The sequence below is a fragment of the Staurois parvus genome, unplaced genomic scaffold (genome assembly GCF_062004578.1).
Source record: "Staurois parvus isolate SC_StPar_1 unplaced genomic scaffold, SC_StPar_1.0 ptg000104l, whole genome shotgun sequence".
Lineage (NCBI taxonomy): Eukaryota > Metazoa > Chordata > Amphibia > Anura > Ranidae > Staurois > Staurois parvus.
The window spans coordinates 7194862-7216677 of NW_028317900.1; the positions used below are offsets into that span (position 1 = coordinate 7194862).

The 21816-nt window shown below is 39.9% G+C and overlaps 1 long non-coding RNA gene across 1 annotated transcript in view; it reads right to left on the minus strand.

Moving 5' to 3' along the window:
- Positions 1–1833: 1833 nt before the first annotated feature.
- Positions 1834–21816, minus strand: part of LOC149467679 (uncharacterized) — a 54852-nt gene continuing 34869 nt past the window's right edge. The window contains exons 3-4 of the long non-coding RNA XR_016311898.1: positions 6606–6764; positions 1834–1991 (exon numbers count right to left, since the gene is read on the minus strand). This is a non-coding gene — a long non-coding RNA (uncharacterized LOC149467679). The remainder of the gene's footprint in view (positions 1992–6605; positions 6765–21816) is intronic.

Here is a 21816-nt window from a genome sequence, read left to right on the forward strand (position 1 = left end):
TCAGGCATAGGGCCTCTTACAGTGACGATCATTGGAAGAAAATGACCTGTTACACTATAGTTGGAATATTGGAGAGCTTAATAAAAGACTGCATAGATGAGTTTTTGATAGAAAAACATATATTAAGCAATAGACAGCATGGATTCACAAAAGGCAGAAGTTGTCAATAAATCTTTCTTTTTATGAGGATGTATGCAAAAACTTAGATAAAGGAGTAACTGTGGATGCAGTATACCTGGAATTTGCAAAAGCACACATGGCTATTGTGTAAGTCAGAATACTGGCCTGAAAACTCAGTTTGTAAATGGATAGAAAACTGGCTAAAGACTGTTTTCAGAAAGTAGTGAATCATGATTCCTACTCAGAATGATCCAAAGTTATTAGTGGTGTAAAGGTCGGTGTTGGGATATTTTTAAGATATTTATGTAGCACTACCCCTAGTGAAGCTGCTGAAATGTTTTGTGATTTCTCTGCACACCTAAAGGTGACACACCTCGCTCACATAGCACTTAACAACACACCTTGAAGTATTTCAAATAATTTTTTGGGCCATGCATAGCCTAAAAGAAGAGAGGATTAGCATGTGAACTTATACAAACAAACAAGACAATAGCGTTACTCAAAGAGTTATGGTTAAACATATGCAGTATTCTGAATTACAGCAATTAACAGAGCTGAACTGCATTTGCCTAGCAACAGTATATAAAGTCAGCCCCAACTTGCTATAACAGTCCCTGTTCTATCACACTGGCCAGTGAAGGAGGAAAAAGTAATAAAAAGTGTTGTCCAGCAAAGTTGGGGCCTAGACCCAGAGCACACTTTCCTGGATCTCTGGACACATGCTCTTATTGAGTAAAGGTAAACTTCAAGTCAGGCTGGGATAGAAGTTGCTGTGAACTCTGTTTTTAAATTATGTTAAGACAGTATCTCTTTTTCTTCCTTACAGTGGAGGGAGTGCTCTCTAGTACAGTCTTTGTAACCAAAGGGGCACTTGATTGTTCCCAAATAAAGAGAAGTTAAGTCAACCCCACTGGGGCAGGACTATTTCACAGAATCAAGAAAAGTCAGCATCCAACTGGCCTGGGCAAGTTTGTTCATTTTTCCTGTTTTTAGCAAAAATGTATTTGATTCTTGCATTCACTGTGCCACAGCTCAGGTGACTTGGAACAAGTGTACCCAAGTGACTGAAAGACAGCTGAATGAAAAGAAGTCTCTGGGGTGAATAAATAAAATGTGTCTGAGAGACACTTTCCACGCAGCTTAGAACATGAACATTTTTAAGCTGATTGACTGTGCTCCAGTTGAGAAAGGTTCACACTTTTATTAATTCTAAGTTTTAACTCCTACCCTTTAAAACTGTCAGAATGAAGACTGACTAGTTTGGCACCAACCAGTCACCAAATGTTACATGTTAATGTAATTTTAAACTGTATTTCCAATCATTTAAATCTGCAGTTATCATTACACTAATAGCTGTGGATCTTGCCATGAAGGTCCTTGTTGTATATATTTTTATAGGGTACCTGTCCCCATTTATGTTCTACATTATGCAAGCATGGTCCACTGTTGTCACCATCAGGATACCATGCAGCCGTCACCAGAGTACATAGAGGTGGACAGAAAGTGGCTACAAGAGACCAGTAAGATGAATAGGATAAACAAAAGAGAAAACACATATTCACAGTGGCTTATTGGTTAGCACATTTGTCTTGCATCACTAGGGTCCTTGGCTTGGAAACTATCTGCATGGAGTTTGCACGTTCTCCTTGTGCTTTTGTGGCTTGACTCCAGGTACTCCCACACTTTCCTCCCACATTCCAGAAACAATTAGCATTCAAAAAGAAACAAACTTTTATTGTTCCGTTATTTGTACACCAACAAATTCAAACTCCACAGATAGTCCAAAAGTCCCACTGAAATAGCTATAGAAACTGTGAACTGGCAAATCAGGGGTCTTGCAACTTCCAATGATCTGTAGGCTAGTGGACAAGCTAAAGAAAAAGAAAAGAAAAGAAAGGTAAGTGCAGACTCTAGCACAGTTAAACCTTTTAATATAGCTTGGTAATGTAAAAAAATTATTAAATTCACAGTTAATAATGTATAAACAGGCACATCGGTACTGGATGGAGTCTGGTATGGTAGGACAGGCCTCTGCTTGTGTGTGAGTATTCCACATTCACAACAAGACTGGGCTGCTGGAGGATGTAAAGAGTCAGCATTCCCATGCCTGTCAGTTCAGTTACAGCACAGGCACAGCAGGGTTATTGAGTGGCTTTGGCTGCACTACACTGAAAAGGTACTGCATGCCCAATCTAATCCACTGAACACAGACTGCTAGTGGAAGCCGGCCACACGTACAGCTATGGGGAAACACGGGTGGCTCTCACTTCAAGAGGGAAGATGCCAGCCACCACAGGAGAATGCAGAGCATCATATCATTGCCATGACAGCGCATTTCGGGGCATGTCAGTTGGCTCTTGTCTAAATTGGCCCTAGAATGTGTATGAGGTAAGGACCTTAGCTTCATGAGAGCAGGGACTTATGTGAATGGTTAATATAAAAGGGCTGTGTGAATAATCAGTGCAGAGAAATGCCTGTAATACATGTTATTTAAAAAAAACAAATGTTCAGAATGTTTTTTTCATTAGCACACTAAATGTCATTGTCTCTAAATCTACTTTAAGCATTATTGTTACATTTGCCTAACCTTTTAAACAATTATTCAACCCCATATATTCTACATTAGGGATTACAATTATACATTTTTTCTGTGCATTTCTAATTGCAAAACAGACACTACTGGCCTATTCCAAAAGACACATTTTTGTAAATAATTTTTTCTTTAATATCTGTAATTTTATATAAAAATAACAGTCTTGCATATACAAAGCTTGTCATTACTAAGAAATGAAAAAATGACTTATTAAGAAAACAAAGAATATATGAATCATGCATGCTACATAGAACAAAGCTACATGTTTGCAGGGAAGCTGTATTGTTTGATTTAAATGGCATAGGCAGGAACTTACCAACTGGAACAGCAAAGTCATATACAAGGAAAATCAGATGCTATTTTAATTTCCTGGGTTAAAATTGTGTGTTCCAACCCACAAGGGAAACACTGGTAACAATATTTAATAAATATCATAAACTGCCGAGACACAACAAATTGTTCATAAACTACCTGTTTAATTTTTCAGGGCTATCACACCACATATTTCCTTATTAGTTGTGTGATCCAGCTGGGTGGAAGGATGGATGGCACCTGTCAGCCATGGAATATAATGCAGCGGTTTTATGAATTATTTCTATGAGCAAAAGCCTATTACATCTGACAAGAGGATGATGATATTAGGCTATCATCATTCAAACGGTATCCACCCGTTCCCCCTTTCATCCATCAGCCCCCCTTGCATGCAAGTTTAAAGCCAGTGTGTCTACACAGCCAACCCAAGACAAATATGCCTGCCTTTTGCCGAGTCCATGAAACATTTAGCATTTCATTATGAATCACAGCAGACGACAGTAACAAATGGTCCAGTGGATTTGCCTTGTTGTCAGAGATGGGGAGAAGAACAGCCAAGCAAAATGTCTATGTGGGTCTACAATGATCAATTCAAAGTAGAAACCTCTGCTCTCTTATTATGTCACAAGACTCAGCAGATTTTATCACAATGGACTGGTGATCGAACATACACTTCTAAAATTCTGTAATAGCTCAAGTGATGTTTGTGCATTACACTGCAATAATTTCAAATTATTTTTAAAGAGGAAATCCTCTTGTCACATACAATTCAGCTAAGGGGTTAGCCTTGAAAAAAAAAAGATATTATGATAATAGGTGGAGCCTGGCAGGCTGTATTGGATATTCCAAAAGTGAGATCTCCCTGCCATAGTTCTCCTCTCTGTTCCTGATCCTTTGCAGCTTTGGGTGGTTCCATCCACCATTGCATGTTCCAGCACCTCCTGCAATAATTAACTAAATAAAATACATTAAACATTTGGAAGAAACATCTCATAATGGTCACAGCAGACCCAGGAACTCAAGATCTCCCCAATAAAGTCACCAGAGATATAAAAATTGTTACTTGGTTTAATTCTCCATGATTTCTTAGGACGGGTCTCCCTATGGTAATGACAGGGGACAATGCCTGGCCAATGGGCATAGACATGATCACTTGTAGTCACCATTGGGAAAGTATATGACAGAATGACAACAAAGAGAACAGCTGGAGACCTTATAACAGGAAAAGCCTCAAAAAGAACCTTCATGGCAGGAAAACAAGGTATTCGTTTAATGAAAAGTGCATATCTGGACACCCTGAAAATGACTTTCAAAATTAGATTAACATTTTAATGCTTATATGAATTTTCAGAATCAGATATGCATATACTCTACCTACCTGTACTTTTTTGCCTTCAAATGCCCATGTTGACTGTTTTCTGGATATAACAGGTTCTGAAGCCTATTTCCAAGAGTTTGACTGATTGATTTTACAGACTCTTGTAATTTGATATTATTAAGGATGTTCCTTTGTGTCACCAATTTTTAATCTGCCTTTGTATTGGTAGCTGACTAGTGATGAAAACAGCAAAAATAAATTGCTCACATTTTGTTTTGGTTAAAGGGGGATTACTTATTACAAATTACAGTTTGATTACAATTACAGTGTCTTTATGGAAGACACTTTTTGAAAAGTTTATCCTGATATCAGTCACCTTAGAGCTCAACTTCACTGTTTCTTTTAAATCCCCGTTAAAGTGTTGCACTGTGCATCCTCCTCTGGTCCTGGCCACTGCTCCTCTCCCGGGCTGAATGATGCCCAATCTGCCCTAGGTTTACAGCAGAATCATACAGAGAACAGGGAAGCAAGAGTTTTGCTTTAAAGTGTACCTATAGCCAACACTTGTCTTTCTAGTTTTGAATAGAGTAGGGAAAGAATAAAACCTGCCATGTTGTTTTTTTTTGTCTGTGTACTATTGTGGAAACTTCCCTTCATTTCTTGTCCCAGAGATGCAACAGAAAGTCAGAGAAAATCTCCCAAGGTGAGGCAAACTCCTCTCTTGGACAACTGTCCCAATTAGAAAATTTCCCCTTACCCCTTATTCTGTTGACAACTCACTTTCCTTCTCAGTAACCATTGTCACCAGTACAAACTAAGGGGTAAATCTTCCCAAATGTGACACATTAAGCGTTAAAAACATGACAGAGAGCTTTATCCTTTCCCACTGCATACAAAACTAAAAAAAAGAGTTTTGCCTAGAGATATACTATTATTCTATGACGTGCTTTGCTTATCACAACCTCTAACTGATTTGTATTGTGATGCAAACATTAATCTTTTTTAGGTAACTAAAATACTCACTAATCATTGTAGTACGTATTAATTATTAATCAATTATTTGCTCAAACTTTTAAATACCTTGGAGTTACTTATAAAAGTAGTTGAAAGTCAATAGCATACAATTGCATATTGTCATTTATTTCATGAGGCAGTGTGCAAAATGCAACAAATGATTAGATTAGAGTTTACTAAAATCACATAAATGAGATATAGCTTCTTATTGGCTGCTGTAGTGTAACACTTGCACATTGTTCTTTGCTGTACTGAATATGCTCAAATGTGTAAAACCTCTTCAACAAGCAGGCTGCTTTCTAATAAATAAACTGTTATCTAATGTGAATGGATAGCTTCAGAGCCATAACTAGCACTAGCTGCATCAAAACTGACCACATTGCATATTTCTAATGGCATTTAACCAACAGTTATGGAACTATTTAAAAACTAGGACATATGTGTGTGGCCATTGCTCCTCAGTATGTCACTGAGCAGGTAAAAATTAGGAACATTAAAAATTCTATCACATGTCACAGTAGGAACTTCCCTTTTTTTAAATGCTAAGTATAGTTTAAAACCAGCTCTCAGTTCCCCATCAAAACAACACATCCATGTTGAGAGTCGCTCTGAAGGCCAGTGACTCTGTAAGAACCGGACTTATATTACATCAAATTGGAAACTACTGCATCTTCTATGAAGGAAAAACAATCTATGAATGGAGGAAGTGAATCTTTTATTCATCCATCTATCCTCCATTCATGGACCATTTTTTGTTCATAGAAGCTATAGTGGTTTCCAATTTGATGTAGCATAAGTCCGGTTCTTACAGAGTCACTGGCCTTCAGAGTGACTCTCAGCATGGATGTGTTGTTTTGATGGGGAACTGAGAGCTGTTGAGCTGCAGTTGCAGATATCTTTTCTGGTCAGCGAGGAGGGGATTTACAGAAATGACACAGTGAATAAATAGATCTGAGGGGTGGGAGATATTTTCAGCAGACCCTCTCTCTCAGCGATATTTCTAAATGCAGGCCATGCTTTCACAGGGCCATGTGTTACTGCAATAAAGAGTATATTATTGCACAGCATGAAATCATAGCTTTATAGAGATTAATCATGATGTATCTCTTATGTGTGTTCTATATAGGAAATGTTCTATGACTTATTTGTCTTCTGTACATGACAGCATAGTTATGAGTAGTATAAAAGTGACAGCTATTATTGTCTGCATTTGTGTAGACACTTGTTATTAATGTAATTTCATCATACCAGGAATTGAAATATGACTGGAGTTAGGTCCTGGAAGTGAAAAATACTTAGCCAGGATTGTGGATTCCAAAAAAGACTCGTCTGCATCTGGGAATCTTCAAATTGTCATACGTAAACTTGATCCATCTCCAAAATCAATTCTTATGTGTCCATGTGTACCTCAAAAAAACAAAATAGCTACATATAGTGCATTACACTCAATTATAACAAAATCAATATCAATGTGCACTTATGATCAAACATTATAAAAAAAATCACCCGGAGTCCACCAAATATGGCTGAATAAAATACTCTTACCCTAAAATTAACTTTAAATGACTTTATATCTCACTCTCCTTAAGGATCCACTCACGGCTGATCCTACGGACTCATCATCATCATATAAGGGATACCTCCAAAAAAAACGCATCATAGTGTGTCATCCTTTAAACACGTGGTCAGTGCTCCCTTCTTCAACACCACTTAGTGAAATGCAAAATCACTCTCCACCACCTTCCAAACCATGCACCTTACCGAACTACAGATGTCCAATAGCATAAATAGATGTAGGATATCATATCGAGTTGCGCTCATTCCAATCTGTTAAGATGTAGGATGGCTCCTCTTTAATCCATACTGATCCAATCTCCAATCCCAATAAGCATCATATCATAATTCAAAAGAAGAGAGAAAGACCATATAGTGTAGGAAAATTTATATAAATGTTCTATTTATTAAAATTGTGCTTACAAGACTCAACTTTCAAATCGCATATCTCCTCAATGAAAAACAGTGTATATCCATCCAAATACAGCACACTTTATCCAACTTTATCAAAAGGAGACCTCTTTTTGGGGAGTCCTCATTCGATCTAGTGCTGTGCCTATTTGTAGCGACTCTCTCCTCTTTCACTGCATTCAAAGGACAGAGAGGCAGCAGCGGGAACCAGAAAGCAGGAACAGGGATGAGCCACACTGCTTCTTCGGGAGTGAGCCTGCACATGCACCCCCATAGAAAGTGGATTCCTATGGTGGTGCATGGAGAAGAGGAGGAGCCAAGAGCACTGGCGGAGGACCCAAGAAGTGCAGGTAAGTATAACATGTTTGTTAAAAAAAATGTAGCCTTTATAATCACTTTAGGTAGAACTCCTACATAAATACTTGTGGAATGTATAGAGTCCCATAGACTATGTGCCTATTTACGCCAGCCATTTTTAGCTAGAGGTTGCCAGAGGTTCCTTCAGCTGTTGATGGTGTCTGCCAATTATGGTCCTGGTCCAGGGCCATTGTCACTTGACAGAGCCAACAGTATGACATTGATGATCTTTTTATCATTCTTCCCATTGAACACAAATGTAATAGTATCTTTTCTTTTACTGACCATAATGTAGGGATGTGCTTCTTCTACTCATCTCAAATGAAATGGTGCACTCTTTTCTCTGACCATCAATGTAAGGAGTATTTTTCCTCAAACATAGATATGGAATATAGATAAGTGGGCACACTCTCGCTAATAAGGGTATCCTTCTCCGACTAATCAACAATGTAAGGAGACATTTCAGACATTTCTACAATGACCACTAATATAAAGAGGCATTTCTCCACTACCCACCAATGCAAAGTAGTCTTTTTTCCTGGACAATATTATTTTGCATCTTAATTTTGCGACTGTAACTGAAAATTATTTCATCACAAAAAGCAGGAGGTGTTAAAAATTATCCACTTTTGGTCTCAATACACTAAATATGATACATAAATATTTTTTAATTTATTATTATATCTGCGACATACTTGCTAATGTAGCGTGAGCTGTAGATATCATTTTTAGCAGTGGTTTCTTGAGATCTCAAAAGTATTTTATGGTTTCCTCTAGGGCAGTGGTGGGCAACCTTTTTTTTCAACTGAGCCAAATCTCGCCAAAACCACGATTGAAATTTATTTTGAGAGCCACATTTTTAAAACTGAAAATACATAGAATGGTACACTGTTTTTAGTTTCAATAAGTTTTTATAGTAATTCATCCCCCATAGTAATTCATCCCCCATATAGTAATTCATCCCCCATATAGTAATTCATCCCCCATAGTAATTCATCCCCCATATAGTAATTCATCCCCCATAGTAATTCACCCCCCATATAGTAATTCATCCCCCATAGTAATTCATCCCCCATAGTAATTCATTCCTCATAGTAATTCATCCCCCATATAGTAATTCATCCCCCATAGTAATTCATCCCCCATATAGTAATTCATCCCCCATATAGTAATTCATCCCCCATAGTAATTCATCCCCCATATAGTAATTCATCCCCCATAGTAATTCATCCCCCATAGTAATTCATCCCCCATATAGTAATTCATCCCCCATAGTAATTCATCCCCCATATAGTAATTAATCCCCCATATAGTAATTCATCCCCCATAGTAATTCATCCCCCATATAGTAATTCATCCCCCATATTAATTCATCCCCCATATAGTAGTAGTAAGTAAGTAGCAAGTAGTAAGCCAAGTCCCCCCTGTGTCAATTCACTTACCTTTGCTCCGCGCGTTCCTCTCGCCGTGTTCCCGCGCCGTTCCGGTCTTCAGGGCGGACTGTTAGCAAGCTGGCTGGCAAGTTGTCCAAGAACATTGTTCTCTCCCCCTTTTTTTCACTATGTGATGCCTGTTTATGTGTCCTTGCTTCATAAGCCAGTTATAGACTTGGGCGGGTGGCCACTTTTATGCATGTTTGAGTTTTTGGTACGTGGGTGCACTAGGGCCCTGGTTGCCATTGTGCTACATGCTGGGGTCCAGTGCACTCCTTTGCCTTTAAGAGGGGTGGCTCCCTCAGGTCCACCTGCCCTTGATCTATCCATTAAATGCATGTGCCTCTACTATGGGGACTCATAAATTTTAGAGTTAGGACCACAGATGATCAGGGTGCCGTGTCGTGGCTCTGTGGCTTACGTATGTATTTGCAAATGTGTGCTAACTAAACCCCTGTTATAAACGCATACTGTTAGACAGGTTAATTCGGTTGTTAGCAAGCTGGCTGGCAAGTTGTCCAAGAACATTGTTCTCTCCCCCTTTTTTTCACTCGGACTGTGAGAGGAGCCTAGCTCCTCTCACGTTCGTCACGCTGCCCCGCCTACACACATCCTGACAGCCAATCACTGGCTATCAGGATGTGAGTGGCAGCGAGACTGGCCAATCATTGCATTTGAGCTCGCTGCCATGGCTGTTTTTTTTTTGGATCACGCTGCAGAGTCCCTGCCGCCCGAGAGGAGGGAGGGGAGCGGACGCCCGGCACACAAGAGCCGCATTAAAGCGTGTAAAGAGCCGCATGTGGCTCGCGAGCCGCGGCTTGCCGACCACTGCTCTAGGGTAAAAAGGTTGAGACTGGCTGACCTAAAACATATAATACTACATCCCAATCCAATTGGCACATAAACAACAACAAAACAATCAACATACTCTAAAACATTTCCCATTTAAAACAAAACAAAATATACAAAAGGATATTACCTTTCTTCTACATGATATTTGAAAAATTCAGAATGCCTTGGATATGACTAAGGCCTTTGATACTCTTTTCTGGACTTACTTACAGAAGGCTTTGCAGATTTGTGGTGTGGGATATTATTTTCTTTAGTGGATTCATAGCCTTTACAGTATTCCGTCTGCTACGGTCCGTTATCATGGAGTTGAATACTCTCATTTTTTAATTAAGGGTGGTACATGTCAGGGTTGTCCCCTGTCTCCTGTCCTTTTTATCATGGCTCTTGAACCCCTCGCTGTTCGTATTCATCGGATATTTCGGGTCTTGAGTTGGCGGGATTACATCACAAGGTTGTCCTCTTTGCGGACGATAATCTGATGTATCTTTTGTCTCCACTTTTTTCTCTCCAAATCTCTTATTGCTCTTGACTCATCTCTTTCCCTTTCCCTTTTTTTGCTTTCCCTCATCTCTCGGGATTACATGTAACCCTACTAAGTCAATGGCTATGAACATTTCCCTCCCCCCAACAGCTTTTGACAAACTCTAATCTCAATTTCCATTTCAATGGACCTCTACTCTTTATTATTTGGAAGTCAAACTTACACCTTCTTAGGATTTGTTGTACCAGGTGAATATTCCTACTTTACTTTCTCAACTAACCCAGCTGCTCTCATCTTGGCAGTCTATGTCCTTATCTTGGTTTGTAGGGCTCAAGCAATCAAAATTACTTATATTCTCAAGCTACTCTACCTTTTTCGAGTGCTCCCTGTTCGGATTCCGCCCCATACTCCGCATCTTACAACACCAAATTTTACAGTTTGTATGGGCTTCTGGACGTCCTCGCTTGTCTAAACAGTTGCTTTACTGCCCACGTATTTGGGGAGGTCTTGGTCTTCTGTGAATTCAGCATTATTATATTGCCACCCAAGTTACTCCCCTCATTCAGCTTTTTTCTCTAAAGGACTTACCTTTGTGGGCAATGATAGATACTTTGGACACGCATCTCCTTTTGCCTTCAGCTTTACCTTGGCTTCCTGTGTCCTTGCGACATAAATTGTTGAATCCTGTCTTGACACATGCTTTAAAAACCTGGGACTCATGTAAGTATTCGGCGGGTTTGATTTCCCCTCATTTACCTCTCTTACAATTATTCGATTGTCCGCTTTTTCCCCTGGGGACTCTGATAAGATGGCCTTTTGTTGGTGGATAATTCATGGTTTTACGACGGTCCACTTGTTGATTGCGGGTCGAGGTATTCGTACGTTTGCGCAATTTTGAGAGAGTCATTCTATTACTCTCTATTTCGTTAAGTTATTTTGTTATTTGCAATTACGTCGCTTTGAATCCAAGGTTTCTTTATCAACGAAAAATTGATGGCGGTATTGGAGGATAAACATGATAAGTTTCTTTCTGTTTGGCAACCATGGGTGGATTACCAGCCAGTTTCTTGTTTTACTACAGGTGATTGTAGCCGTATTAGTGCACTTGTGACAGAAACAATTGAGTGCTGACGTGATACTTTTTTTATTTGCACTAACATACAATTTTGAGGACAAGCTTTCGGGGTATGTCCCCTTCTTCAAGGTCCAGGCAGTACTATTTCACAAAGTTTTAGCAGAATGTTAAAAGAGATGTTGAAAAAAAAAAGAGAACGAAAAGAGAAGAAAAAACAGTAAGAAACACACACAAACAAATGTACACAGCAATGGTTATAAAACTAGGATTAGACTAGAGATAAGACACAGCAAAAGCAAAGACTGGGGGGGGGGGGGACAACACTCACAGAGGGGGTCGTAAAACTGTTGGATAATGAGTGAGGAATCCCATGTCCAAATTAAGGCCGTTATCTCTTGTATCAAATAGAATTATCATTCTTAGTTCAAAGGTTTTCCTTTCCTGAATAGTTTTGAAATTTCCTTTAAGAACTAAAATACTGAGGTCTTCCATAGTGTGGTCTGGTTGTGTGAAATGGTGTCCCACAGGTGTGCAGAAGTCATCTTCTTTATGTTCCTTGATGGTATGTCTGTGCAAATTTTATCTGCTGCTTCTCTACAAAAGACAGAGTTTTACCATAGATTATTATTATTATTATTATTATACAGGATTTATATAGCGCCAACAGTTTGCTCAGCGCTTTACAATATAACGGGAGACAATACAGCAACAATACAGTTCACTACAAGAGGGATAGGAGGGCCCTGCTCCTTGGAGCTTACAATCTAGAAGGGAGGGATGCAGCTACAAACCTATAAACATTGCCATCTGCTAGTTGAAGATAATAACTCTATTGAACACAGTTGTACAGTACTTGTTGCACAAAATACATAAACATTGAATTCCAACACCCCCACTCAACAACAACTCCTTATATTAATCCCATTTCAGATCCCAGTTCCATAAATCTGTAGCTCTGAGCATGTCCTTGTCTGCAGTATACTCTCTTCATTGGCAGTTCTAATCCACTTTTGTTTCTCATGGGTTGGAAGTCTTTGCATCTCATCTCATGAATCTGGCTCTGGTTTTAATGCTATGTGAGCAACCGTTTGGCTGGGATGTCTTTATTGCTTCTGGTGGATCATGGTTTTTTCTTTTCCAGTATTTAGCTTGTCTGTGTTAACTTCAATTTCTGTGTCACTTTGTTGTCTTCATGTGACACGGATGTGTTAGTTCATGAAATTTTGAACACACTGAAGTTTTATCAACAGTGACACTTCTACTGATGGTTACCTTGTTTGTGTCTTGGTGTAGAATTCTGTATCCCTTTTGAGACTCACTGTACCCCACAAGTGCACCTTCCTTTGCACAAGCATCCCATTTTGTACATTTTTCTTTTTGTATGTGCACATAGACTTTGCTACTAAAAACATGTGGATGATTCAAAATCAGGTCCTTTCTATTCCACAGTTCATATGGCGCTTCCTTAATTGATTTTCCTGGTAGTCGACTTTGGAGATAGCATGCTGTCAAAATTGCCTCCCCCAGGATGTAGCTGGCATATCTGCATCAAACTGCATAGTTCTTCCACTCTCACATATAGTACAGTTCATTCTTTCAGCCATCCATTTTGTTCTGGGTTGTATGGTACAGTAGCTTGAAATATTATGTAATGCTTTCTGAGAATTGCCTGTGTTTATTCAGTTCCATTGTCTGTGTGCAATACACTCAGCATTTTGCCAGATTTTTTGCTTACTTGAGCTAAATTCTGTTCACGTTTCTCTGGTACTTCACATTTGTTGAGTAACAGATATAGTGTAGTATACTTGGAGTAATCATCTATAAAAGTGAGAAAAAAAACCTGTTCTCTCCTGGAGTCAATTTTTCCATTGGACCGCAAAGATCTGACTGAATTAAGTCCAGAGAGTTTTTTAGCACTGCTGTTACTCTGCTTTGGAAAGAGTTTTCTCGTCATTTTTCCTTTTATACAGTTGGTGCATTTCATTGTTTGATCACATGGACTAATTTTTATTCCACTCGCATAGTCATTCTCAGCGTGCCCAAGTCGTCTGTGCCATGTGTGAATGCAGTTTAAACAAGATCATCTATAATTTTAGCCTTTGCTAGTAATGGCACAGCCTTTTTATGATGGCACAACTGTCATCTTGGAAAGTTGCTACATTGCCTTGTTTTGTGAGCTTCTTCACTGACAAAAGAGTATGCAGGACATTTTTCATAGGTACCTTTCTTGTGACACTCTGGGAAATAGGACAGCAAAGATAACCATCTCCCATTCCTTTTGATTCCATTACTTGTCCATTAGCTGTGGTGATATTATTTGTTTTACTCTGGTCAAGGTGAATGAAGAAATTTCTGTAATTTTCATGTGATTAGTAGGTTCTGAATCAACACACCATGCCTGCAAAGATTAGGTGCAACTTTTGGATTGAAAAACATATGAATTATCTGAAGAAAAATCAGTTTCTTCCTTCACACCCTTGGCCTTTTGTAGTTTAGTTGTTTTTTTTTACTCTAGCTTTACATATTCTACAATATGCTTTTAAAGGGCCTTGTTTCTTGCACACACTTGTTTCTTGTTGCTTGCAACTGTTTTTATTTCTATTTTTCCTCTTTAAAACAGATTCTGTGACAGAGGCACCATCACTATTAATGCTGGATGTTTCAAGCATTTATTCATCCATAAGCTTGACCTTAACATATTCCAATGTCAGTTCATCATCTGGATGTGCATCAAGTGTTGTGACAAGCATTTCATAACTTTCTGGTAAACTACTAAGTAATAGTGCTGCAACATGAAAGTCTTTTATCTCTTCTCATATACCTCTCAGGCCTTCAACCATTTCCAAGGTGTGTTTTATGTATATCCTGGCATTTCATCAGCTTGGTTTGGTATAACTTTCTAAACAAATATAGTTTATTGCTGAGATTAGCTCTTTCATGTACCTTTTGTAGTCTTTCCCACATTTCTTTAGTAGTTTCCCACTTACATATATGTATGATTGAATCTTTAATGTATTTAAATATTTTTATTATGTTTATCTTAAAACATTGACATGTTAATTTTTCAGAATATCTTATAGTTGTTGATATATGTTTGTACAATTTAACAATTTGAGTAATAGTCCATTACCAGTTGCGATCTGACTGGCAGTACAGGTGGTGGTGGTGTCATATGCAAAATTAGATTTTTTTTACAAGCATTGTAGCATCCTCCTAGTTAGGTGCTACTATAGGTATTTGTAATTTTAGTTGTTTTAAGCTCTGCTGTAACCAGTCGAGCTGATAGAGTGCTTTGGCCTATTCTGGGATCTGTAGCTGCAGTATTTCCAGAAAGAAATTGGAACATAGTGGAGAGTAGAGTCTGGACTGACCCCGTGTACAGCCTCAGCTAATCCCTGGTTTGGAAAGTGGCCAGCAGGGAGCTGAGAGGTGTATATAGGGGATTGAGCAGAAAATAGCAGGGTCCTTCACCTGCTGGATATTGACCAAGGCTGGATGTGCTGTCACACCTTCCAAGGCCTTTGGAGCTCCAAGAGAGCTTGTGGGTGGTTCAAATTCTGGAGAGAGCTGCAGGATCATTCCCAAAAGTCACAGGAGCAACTGAGGCAACATCCAGAAAATATTTAGCCAGGAGGCTCCTGCAGCATTGTCTGTTGATACTGGAAGGAGGCAACAATTAACCAGTGACACAGTGGGTAGGCCTGAGAGAAATCCTGGGAGAGAGACTGTTGCCACTTTGCACCATTTTTTTGTGTAAGGACTATTCCATACCTGCTGCCAGGATTATTTAAACTGTAGGATTCCCTCTGTGCTGAGCTGTACATTGTTTTCTGCACAAGAGACTGTTCTCTAGGAGTTAGCTGTTCTAGATAGTGTTCTCGAGCACGTACATCTAGTTCTGGGTATCCCAAAGCCCATCCCTATCCCCATTCCAAACCACAAAAAACACTAGCTATCTGATCACTTTGTGAAGGACTGAGTGGGACTTAGTGCACCTGGTTGAAAATACCCTATGACTGGCTGTTTGCATTAAATGGGGATCAGAACCTGGGTTAAACAGCGGGAGCAGCCAGAAGGTCTGCACTACAGCATTAAAAATACAGCAATAAAAAAGAGTCAGTTTTGAAATACAGATTGAAGCATACCAAGTGGTTGGCAGTCTGTTCTGTTAGCAGTTTGACACCTGAATTGGCAAGATAGTGCAGAATTATCAATACTACAGAATGCCATAGGCAGTACTGTCACACCAGAAAAAAAGGAAAGTAACAATTTAAAAGGTGTCAGATTTTCTGCAAGTACAACAAATGTACCTTGGCTGTCTCCTTTGTTTGCAGTTTGGCCAATGCAGTGGCACTGTGACAACTAGTTTGAATATCACATGCATATTTCTCACAGAAAATAAAACAGTCCATAACTCAAAGGGGTATAAGACCCATAAGCAAACATTTATTATATTGTAGATTACCAATTCTTAGATGTGATGGCTGCATTAGTTTTTCTTTCTTTCCTTCATTTTCACTTGGTGGTGTGGCCAGTAAGCCTGTTGTTTTTCAACAGATCAAGCTGTTCTGTAGATGTAGCAGTTAGAGGCTTGGGACTAACTATTTACTACTGACAGGTAACCTAAGGAGAAATACAGGCTGCTCTGGAAAGAATGACATGGTTGTTTAGAGGAGTACAGTATGAAAATACTTGAACAAAAATGAGTTGCATGATCATGTTGCCCAAAAGAAGCCTTTACTGCGCCAATGCCAAAAAAAGCTTCATGAGGCATGTCAAGGTGTAGTCAGGCATATTGTAACTGCGGCTCAAGTAATGTTGTATTGTGCTCCTTATAAAAACACATTGTCTTTTCCCCTCTCCAGAAGTGCCGTGCTTTTCTTTCCATTTTGGAGGTTGAACAGAGCAATAGTGTAATAAAGGAAGTCACTTTTTATCAGATAAGAATTTTTTCTGATTTATACAGATCTGTTTGGCAGGGGTAGACTGGGCCAGGAGGTGTGGGGGGGGGGGGGCAATTGCTCCGTGGGCTGCTCTGATGCCCCATAAAAAGGCTGCACCGTCATACCTCCTAACCTCCGTGCATCACGGTTTGTGGGGGGGGGGGCTGTGGTCCCACACGCTGCAAGCACATCTCTGTATGGCAGCCAGCATCTTTCCCCACTGGCTGCCTCTGACATATACACAGTCACTACACTTAGTTTTAGAAGGAGGGGTTGGATATGAAATCCTTACCTCCCCCTCTCAAAGCGCCCCCAGCGCTGGCTTCCACAGAGGGGATGACCCCAGGCACCCTACAAGAGATGCGAGGCAATTGTCCCAGGTGCCCAAGTTAGCACCCCCTGCCAGGCAAGTTAGTGGAGCCAGAAGCTGGAATTTGTTATAGCACTGGGCTCCAAGACGCAGGGCTGGTTCACACTATGAATTGCTCCTGCTGAAACATTCCTTTGCGATTCACATGTGCAGTGCGATTTTCATTTGAATGAGCTCATGTGATCCAGTGCAGGCAAATGCACAATGTTTGTGACCAGCATTTGGGATGTCGTTAAGTTAACATTGACAACCACAACAGATCGCAACTGCAGTGCATTTTGAATGCAATGCAGGTTTCCTGCACCCTATTCTGGTGTGAACTGTCCCTTAGTCCAGATTTGCCAGATTTTGTTCATATCTCGGGAAGGTCCCACCAAAATTGGGACAGTTGGTAAGTATGGATTTATATTAGATGGAGAGAAGATTTGTGTTTTTAGGGTTTGTACTGGGAGGCAGGATCTGAATGTGTGAGAAAACTGGGGAGAGGACTTGACCCAAGATTGGGGGGAGGTTGTGCTGGAAAGGAGGACTTGGGTAAGAGGATCTGTGCTAGAAGTAGGGGAGGCGTTTTGCTGGGAGGGGGATTTGGGGATATGGGGAATTTGTCCTGAAGGGTTTTGAAGAGGGGGGAAGAAGGGTTTGTGTTGGAATGGAGGGGTACTGTGGCTTTTTGCTGCAAGTATTTGTGTTGGGAAGGGAATTGGGGGGGGGGATTTGTGCTGGGAAAAGGGAGGAGAAGGATCTGTGTTAGAAGGGGGATTTAGAGGAAGGGGGAATTTGAGGGGCATAGAATTTTTGCTAGAAGACAAAATTTGGGGGATTTGTTGCGCTGGGAAGGGGGATGGGGGGTTGGGGGGGGTGAGGAATTAAGCTCTGAATGCCCGTTGCTCTTCCTTATGGTTGCCACTCAGTCATTGTTTCCCTCAGGCTGCTTCCCTAGACCCTACAGTTACAGTTGGGGAACCCATTTCCTTTTGGAAACGGAGTAAGAAGACCGTGCACCAAGTCGCTGCTTATCCAACTTTCAGAAGCTCCCTTTCCACAGTAGACATGTGCATGATGGAAAATTTTGGTTTTGTTTCCTTTCGGATGCATTTGTTCATCAAAATATCTCGTTTTATCATATTCGTTATGCTGAACTGATTAGCTTTCGGAATTTGTTTTAAAACTTTGGAATTCGTTTCATATAGTTGTTGATCTGGGTGGGTTCCAAAAATGTTGCGGTTTTTTCGGAAGATTACTATACTGTATTTTCAATATATTATCGAATTGGACAGATTCGATACTTTCTGACACTAATCCAACCCCCAAGAGAAATGGCATGAGCTGATTTGACATTATTGACTGGCATCATGTGCATCCAAATTAAGGAATGTAATGAAATTCTGATCCATTCTTTATCTGAATCAAAACATTAGAAAATTTAATTACTTTTACCATGGGCATGAAATACTATCTCATCATGTGATGTCATCTGAATGAAAGGAATGCATTTGTTAATTTTGTTATAGCTTTTTTCGGATTTGTTGCCATTCATTTCTGTGTTCATTCGGTGATTCAGATACATCCAAATCTCAGAAAATGACATTTTTATTCGAAAAAACAAATAATAATGTTTTGAAGAAAAAAAAAGTTTTTCTTAGTTTCTATTATAAAATTTAGCAAACAGGTATATTTTCTCCTTCACTGATGAGGCTGCACTGATGAGCACTGTTAGGCAACACTGATGGGCACTGATGAGGCAGCACTGATAGGCAGCACTAATGGGCATGGATAGGCTACACTGATGAGGCTGAACTGATGAAGCAGCACTGGTGGGCATTCACGAGGAGGCACTGATGAGGCTTTATTGATATGCGGCACTGATGGGCACTGATAGGCGGCACTGATGGACATTAAAAGGAAGCATTGAAAGGCACTAATAAGCAGCACTGATGAGCACTGACAAGCAGCACTGCTGGGCACTGATTGGCAATAATAGGCAGCACTGGTAGGCACTTTTGGGGGCTGAACTGATAAACAGGGCACTGATAATCAGTGCCCTGATTATCAGTGTAGATGTCTCCTTTCACACTTGCCGGTTATCAGTAGTACTTTCCTCACACCGTAAGGCAAGTGTGTTTACATAGTGATCACCTGTGATTGGACACAGCTGGTCACGTGGTAAATGACCGCTGTGTCCAGGCCCTTTACCGTGACATGCGATCAGCTGTATCTGAAGGACACATTGATCACAGAGAGCGTGGGTGTGCGCCTCAGTGGGTGCGTGGGGGTGCGGTTCTTGAAGGACGTCATATAACGCCCTCCCAGAACTGGATAACCACGCTGTACCCATCATTTGGCTATAGAGCGGTCAGCATGTGGTTAAGTATTACACTATGGGTGGCCTGTTTTTATTAACGTTTTTATTTTATTTAACTGTAATGAAGGTGAGCAGCCACTTTGCGCAATTTAGATTGATCACATTGGTGAAGATTCATTGAAATTACGGATTAATTCAGCACAGATTTTCTGTATACACATTGACTGGATATTAATTGAGAGGACATTTTAATTATAATAGTTATATGTATTTATTTATATATTTTTATGCTCAGTTCTTTCTTTATTTATTTAATTAATTATATTGGCTTGCACTTTACAGAGCTGATGGTGTAAGTGAGAGACACTTAATTGGCATATGAAACATGAAGAACTAATTTATTGAGAATTATTCCTTAATATTATGGTTTAATAGATTATTGATTTATCAGTAAAGTTTTAGCACTGGAATATGGATAATAAATAATTTTTAAGGTTGTGAGGTTTTTTCAGATTTGCGGCACCAGTTTGTAGTATCAGTTTCCACAGATTATATACAGTTGTGTCCAAAATTATTCAACCCCCAATGCTGTAAAGGGGTTTAGGGACTATAGTGTACATTTGGAATTGTATTCAGAATCAAATCCTACAAGGACGTTGTAACTACCCAAATGCAACTAAAATGACATCAATTGTTTATGTAATACAGTAGTAAATGGTTCTTATGTGGTTTCTTCATTGCCACAATTATTCAACCCCTTAAAGACTACCACTCTGAAGAACAGAGGTTCATACAGGTGCTTTCCATCAGGTATTGAAAACACCTGTGGATGTCACCGAGCAGCAATCAAGCATAATAAGCACCAATTAGGCAGCTTTAAAATGACTGTGATACTCAGCTCCTTCTAGACATTTACTGGTGTGGTTACAAACATGGTGAAGGCAAGAGAATGGTCCAGGAAGACAAGAGAAGAGGTGATTTCTCTTCACAGGAAGGGCAATGGCTATAAGAAGATTGCAAAGATGTTAAACATACCAAGAGACACCTTAGGAAGCATCATTCGCAAATTCAAGGCAAAGGGCACTGTTGAAACGCTACCTGGTCGTGGCAGAAAGAAGATGCTGACTTCGACTGCTGTGCGCTACCTGAAGCGTAGAGTGGAGAGAAGTCCCCGTGTGACTGCTGAGGAACTGAGAAAAGATTTGTCAGATGTGGGTACAGAAGTTTCAGCCCAGACAATAAGACGCACACTGCGTAATGAAGGCCTCCGTGCCAGAACTCCCAGGCGTACCCCCTTGCTGTCTCCAAAGAATAAGAAGAGTCGACTGCAGTATGCCAAAAGCCATGTGGACAAACCACAAAAGTTGTGGGATAGTGTTCTGTGGACTGATGAAACAAAATTAGAACTGTTTGGGCCCATGGATCAACGCTATGTTTGGAGGAGGAAGAACAAGGCCTATGATGAAAAGAACACCTTGCCTACTGTGAAGCATGGTGGAGGGTCAATCATGCTTTGGGGCTGTTTTGCTTCTGCAGGTACAGGGAAGCTTCAGCGTGTGCAAGGTACCATGAATTCTCTTCAGTACCAGGAGATATTGGATGGAAACGTGATGCAGTCCGTCACACACCTGAGGCTTGGGAGACGTTGGACCTTTCAACAGGACAATGATCCCAAGCATACCTCCAAGTCCACTAGAGCATGGTTGCAGAGGAAAGGCTGGAACATTTTGGAGTGGCCATCGCAGTCACCAGACTTAAATCCGATTGAGAACCTCTGGTGGGACTTAAAGAAAGCAGTTGCAGTGCGCAAGCCTAAGAATGTGACTGAACTGGAGGCCTTTGCCCATGAAGAATGGGCGAAGATACCCGTAGATCGCTGCAAGACACTTGTGTCAAGCTATGCTTCACGTTTAAAAGCTGTTATAACTGTAAAAGGATGCTGTACTAAGTACTAAGATTGAATGTCACTTGGGGGTTGAATAAAACTGATAATGCTGTGAGCACAGAAAAGACATTTGTGGTTATTTCATTATAACTGTTATGTTATATTTGTCTGACCTACAAGTGCCTCTTTAATGTAAATGTAAGCAAGATGACTGAATGATCAAAAGCAATGTCAAACTGGCCAAAACACTCAATTTCAGTGGGGGTTGAATAATTTTGGACACAACTGTATATATATATATATATATATATACAGTATATTTATTCACTTGCTGATGAGATTGCGCTGCACGGTAGAATATTGGTTTGCTTTGTTATCATTGTTTTATGAAACAAACTACTAGGATGAGATCCTAAATCAGTTGCCCATACTCACAGCTAAAAAAGCCAAATGTAACAAGTTAGCATCTAACATACCCCTACAAGAACACAATAAAACTGTGTTTAATTACACCGAGTATTTATCTCTCACTCATACTAGTACTTAAACACTTCCTATGCAAATTACACATTTATATCCAAGTTGATAAAATGCATTAGATTCCATGTGTCCTGTTAACCAGCAACGCTCTAGAAGTGCTAAATGTATTGTAATGTTTATGTCTAGATAGAACTTTTCCTTAAAGCAGAGTAGGAAAGGTTTGTTGAGAACCTTTGTCTTCTGCTGACAAATTCACTCTCTCTTTTTGTACTGGTGACCATTGCTAGCGAGACAGAAAGTAAAAGAAATCCAAAAT